This window comes from Eurosta solidaginis, chromosome 2, assembly GCF_040869045.1.
Source record: "Eurosta solidaginis isolate ZX-2024a chromosome 2, ASM4086904v1, whole genome shotgun sequence".
NCBI lineage: Eukaryota > Metazoa > Arthropoda > Insecta > Diptera > Tephritidae > Eurosta > Eurosta solidaginis.
The window spans coordinates 197,404,248-197,410,247 of record NC_090320.1 but is presented as its reverse complement, the minus strand read 5'-3'; positions in this window follow the sequence as shown (position 1 = coordinate 197,410,247).

The following is a 6,000-nucleotide window of genomic DNA, read 5'->3' as shown; positions in this document are numbered from 1 at the left end:
CTTGAGCTCGAATCGAACCTGAATCATTTATCAATAGGCCGATAAAAACCAAAAAACAATTGGTTTTAATTAAGTTTAAAGAATTCTCACTGTTTGCTTTCATTTGAAACAGTTACGACTAAACTTGTGCTTACATTTCTATTACAAATATGTATGCATATATATAAAATACAAATTATGTATGCAACTAAATTTGAAATACCTACTAGAAACCTTTCAAGGATGGTCAGTAACTAAAAATGGCACCTTCCATACAAATATACTTTTTGATACTGCATAACTCTGGAAGTATTCATGCTAGAATATTGGAATTCAGTGCGGAGTTATATGAGGACAATCCCTAACAACACCAGGAAAATGTGGGTGAAGAACAAGTGGGCGTGGCAAATTCCATACAAATGGAATTTTTTATAATGCACATCTCTGGGTGTAGTAATGGTAGGATAATGAAAATTGGTAAGGAGCTATATGACGTTAAGGCTCAACACATCTAGTAAAATGTGTAATTGGGGAAAAGGAGGCGTGGCTAGTGATAGAAAAATGCAAGTACTGAGTAAGTAGTATCGATACTTTTCCCAAACATTACCAAGTATCCATCGGCTCTACATGTTTAAGGTCAACAAATTTCAGTGAATTAACAATAGATATAGCTTGAGCAAAAACTAAGATCATCGGCGATGTGGTAAATACTTCATATTACACTTAAACCGACTTTTTGAAAATGGTGGAAGGGGAGACGATTTCTGCCCATTATGGTAAGAGAAAAGTATGTGTTTATTGTCCAAAATCAGTAACTCCAACAAAATTATGAAAAGCTGCTAACTTCATCAAATTTCAATATACTTTAAATTGCGATGCAATAAAGCTTTTAATTTTACTGTAACATTTTTGTGGATGGAGTTGACGGTATATTCGTATTGAAAACGGCCAAAATCAGTGTACATCCACGCCCACCTTCAAAAACGACGAGCGGAATAACTTTACGAGGTACAAATAACGTGTTACAATTTTTTAAATGGGCGTGGCAAAAGTAGAAAAAAATTTAAAAGTTTTGCAACCGTAAATCGGAATTTGTTGGTGTCACTTTGCAATTTGACGGAAATATAGTCCTTGAAATTATACATTGATCTGAGCAAAATCGGATAAAGGCCCCGACTACCTAGAAAAAGGTGATACAAATTTTATTCTTAACAAAATTTGCAATATATACATGATACGTAATAACACTAAGAGTGGAGACAGATATGGTAGTGCAAAGTACGAAAGTTTTAAAAAAAATTAAAATCGTTCTAATCCCCTTCTTTTAAGTTAATCCCTCCACAAAAGGTTTATTGCGATAAAAAAATACTTGAATACATTACCTCAGAGGAGATTTAGGCCGAGCTTCTCTTCCAATTAGCGTCGTGCTATTTTTAATTTTCCTTACAAATTAGGGGGACGTGACCTTCATATTTTATACCGACTCCAAACGGCATCTGCAAGTCAGATGAACTTTTACCGATCAGTTTTTCGTGCATGAAATACACTCGCAGTGCTTGCGAAACCACCACCGAAGGGAGACCCCGTTTATAAAAACTTTTTTCAAACTGAAAAACCATTTTTTGTTTTTAAATGCCATAAGTCGATTTAAAATTCACCAATTTCGTTGAAATTTCCTAAGTACATAAGTCCTTTTTATGATAGCAAATGTTGTATAGCCTCTTACGGAACGCGATATTTGAATATGTATAACTAGTTTCTTTTGAAAAATTTCTTTCGTAACGTCTTTAAACGTATCAGGGTTGAGTCATTTTGAAATGAAACAAATCAAAATAAAAAATAAAAAATTATTCATCATTTTAAATTTTCTTATTGATGAATAAAAGTTATATTTTATTCAAGCATTTCTTGAATAATGAATAACTTTTTCTCGTTATTCAAAATATTCTAATTGATGATAACCGCCCATTCTTATTTTTGCAAATTTTGAATAAAGAGTTGAGTTATTATTCATTATTTACAAAATATGGAATAACAATAAAATTTTAGTTTTTATTCAGTCATTCAAAAATAAAAAAATAAACCATCGAGATGCCCTGAAAATATACCCATATGCGTAACCAGTTCGCGTGTAGTTCTGAAGCTTCTTAGGGTAATATTGAGATCAGTTTGGTGAGTATTCGCGGGGTTTTTTGGGGGCCGTTTGGGGGTAATTTCTGGTAATGTGTATATAATGTGTGAAAAAAGTGTCTTCACTTTTGGTAAAAATTCCAAAGTACCTACTTGAATCGAGCATACTCGATACCTTTTACTGAGTATAAGTACTAGGATCGCTACTTTAATTCGAGTATTTTAAATGAGTACCGATATAGATAATTTTTTTAAAAGTTCTGTCAATAGTTGGGATCCATAATATTTTTGCGCAGAAAACCTTTCTGCATTAGCACCCTTCGGTCGCGCTTATAAGAAATGACCGATAGTTTTGGACGCGTATTAGCAGTCGACCTCTGTTGTAATAAACCTCGATTTTGTCCATATCTATTACAAATAAATACAAGGCGCGATATTCATATGTACCTCCGAAGAAATTTAAACCAAGCTTCTCTTCCACTTTGCGTCGTGCTCCTTTTAATTTTTCCTACATATTGGCGTGACGGGACCTACATCTTTTGCGTCCACTCCGAACGGCATCTGCAAGTGAGATGAGTTTTCACTGGGAAGATTTTCATTGCAAAAATACTCTCGGAGTATTTGCCAAATCACTTCCAAGGGTCGAGCCCGCAAACAAAAAATTTTTTCTATGTGAAAAATCCTGTCTCAAAGTTTTTGTTTTTGCTTTGCACGGGATGGTTCAAGTACCACGGCGGCTGCAAATAGATATTCCTCTTTATAAATGTAGTAAGTGTACATTTATAGCCCCCGAAACGTAGAGTAATGATTGCTGAAATAAAGGCAGTGCCATGCCAACATTCAGTGTTTATTCATTATCTTGTTATAAATGCACTATAACCAGTTGTTCTACCCAGCTGTACTTGTACACAGGGTATTATAACTTTGATTGGATAACGGTTGGTTGTACAGGCAGGGCTGTAGAGAGAAAATGCGGGCCCGGGACTAAACAATTTACGGTCTTCTATAAAAAATCCACTAATCCATTTGATTAATTTAAATTAATGACGTCTCATTCATGAATCATTATTGATGGATTGCATCAAACATAATTTATGCCACATCAACTAAATGATTTTTGGACTAAGAGCTGACAATAAAATTAACACAGAATATTTACTATTTATACTATTTTATAGTAACGTAGAAATAATATTCTCTTTTAACAGCCCCATATTGTTTCAAATATTCTTTTCTAGTTATTTGTTAATATTTTAATACATTTCTGATAAATTTAATGATGATTATAAATATTAATTATTCAATATAGAAAGTTTGGATATCAAAGAGTGGCTTTTCTTGCTTTATTCGCTGCAAAATTTTTTATAATAATATCAAAATTTAACTGTCTTGCCGAAACGGATTCAACACAAAGCGTGGCAAGTCCTGAAACTCGCTCTTGAGATGAATACGATCTATGAAAGTTTTTGATTCTTGAAAGGATGCTGAAAGAACGTCCTGCACTATATACAGTGACAGGGATAGTGCAAAAGATGCGTAAAGCAACACAAATGTTGGGGAAAGTTGTATACAGATTTCATAGATGGCATTTAGCAAATCCAGTGGTGACAGACCTTTATAAAAGTTTGCTTCGTAAATGTATTTCAAGTGAATTCTTTCGCATTCTAAGCTTTGAGAAATGTCCTACTTGTATTTTTCGACAAATTTTGCTGCGCTCGCCCGAACCGTAGTTTCATCCATGTCTTCAAATTGCCACAAAAATGTAAACGTCTCGCTCAAATTTCTCATAGCTGCAAATCGTTCAGTAATGCCAGTGATTACCGAATCAACGATGACCAGGAATGTATTGTTACTAGGGTCTCGAGATATAGGCCAAAACGTGGACCCGGGGACCCCTAGAGTGTGTTTAAAGAATATGGATATCAAATGAAAGCTGTTGATGAGTGCTTTAGTAGAGGGTAATTTTCATACCCCTGGGTGACTAGGGTCTCGAGATATACGCCAAAACGTGGACCCGGGTACCCCTAGAGTGTGTTTAAAGAATATGGATATCAAATGAAAGCTGTTGATGAGTGCTTTAGTAGAGGGTAATTTTCATACCCCTGGGTGACTCGGGTCTCGAGATATAGGCCAAAATGTGGACCCGGGTACCCCTAGAATGTGTTTATAGAATGTGGATATCAAATGAAAGCTGTTGATGAGTGCTTTAGTAGAGGTTAATTTTCATACCCCTGGGTGACTAGGGTCTCGAAATATAGGCCAAAACGTGGGCCAGTGAATGCCTAGACAGTGTTTATACAATATGGATATCAAATGAAAGCTGTTGATGAGTGCTTTAGTACAGAGTAATATATTATCCAGAGACGGACTGGGACTGGGGTTAGGACTAGGACTGGGACTGAGACTCGGAGTGGGACTGGGACTGGAATAAAATACATACCACTTTCTTGGACAGGAAATAAGGGATGCAGAAGAATGAGAAGAAATTGAGAGAAGAGAAAAGAGAGAAGGAGATTGAGAAAGAGATAGAATGGGACAAAGATGGAGATAGATGAAGCGAAAAAGACGGAGGGAGGAGTGAATAAAAGGATTAGCAAAAAGTGAAGAGCGGGGAGGGCAGAGTCAGAGGGAAAAAGCTTATTAAAATGTATGCAGATTGGCCAAATTTAGGGCAGGACAGCGCCTGCCGGGTCTTCTATATAAAATTTCTTTCCACTTTTGAGTTTCATTGATTAGCTGGTCATTGATAAGTGTATCAATTGTGGCCTCCTTTTGAATTAGATTTTGTAAAGATCGCCATTGAATATAACATTTAATGTGATCTTGAGTATTTTCGTGTGATGGCAAGTTTTCGTATAGCTTCTTTCATATCTGGAATTTCGAATATCCGCCAGGACAACACATTTTAGGTCGATTTAAAGTATTGGTGCTTAACAGACGACATGGTAGGCAATAAAAAGTATTGCTACTGGCTCTCTACACTAACCAGTCACGCTCCACTTTCTCTCCATTTGGCAAGATTCTGTTTAACAACGAGGTAGAAAATTCCTCGTCATGACAATCACGTGGAAAAGTAACAGGACACTTTTGATGACCTCGACGAATTATTTCGTTGACTTCTTCAGATCGCAAAAACTCATTATTCGCGGTACCGATATCGAAGTCGTTTAAATATTTTGGATTTTGATACAGAGTTGGTGGTATTGTTGGAAGACTTTTCGAAGATGAACCTTCATCAGTGTCACTACGAAAACTTTACGATTTCGCATACATGTAAACATACATATTGGTTTGATGTTTTTATTGTCTCCTCACTGTTCGAAGGCCCAGGCAAAAAATCTTTATTAATATTCGTTGCTTTTGAAATTCGGCTTAAAATTTGCACATAGAGAAACTAGATACTCTCCTGAATTAAAAAAAAAATTTTTTAGTACCTCTAAATCGCGGGCGCCCTGAGAAATCCCGCCCTTCCCCCCTCTCGTCGGGCCTGTGTACAGGTATAAAGGAATCTAGATAAATATAGACTTCCGTATATTAAAATCATCAGTATCAAAAAAAAATTAGGTTGAGCCATGCCCGTCTGTCCGTCCATCTGTCTGTCCATTAACACGATAACTTGAGTAAATATTGAGATATCTTCCGTCACTCATTTGGTACGCGAGCTTATCTGGACCCAGAATAGATTGGTATTGAAAATGAGCGTAATCGGATGATAACCAGGCCCACTTCTTATACATATAACATTTTGGAAAACACAAAAAACCTGATAAAAATTTGCAAAAAAAAAAAAAGAATTCAAAATGGGTGTGGCACCATCCACTTGTGATAAAATCAATTTTACAAATATTATTAATCATAAATCAAAAGTCGTTAAACCTATCGTAACAAAAT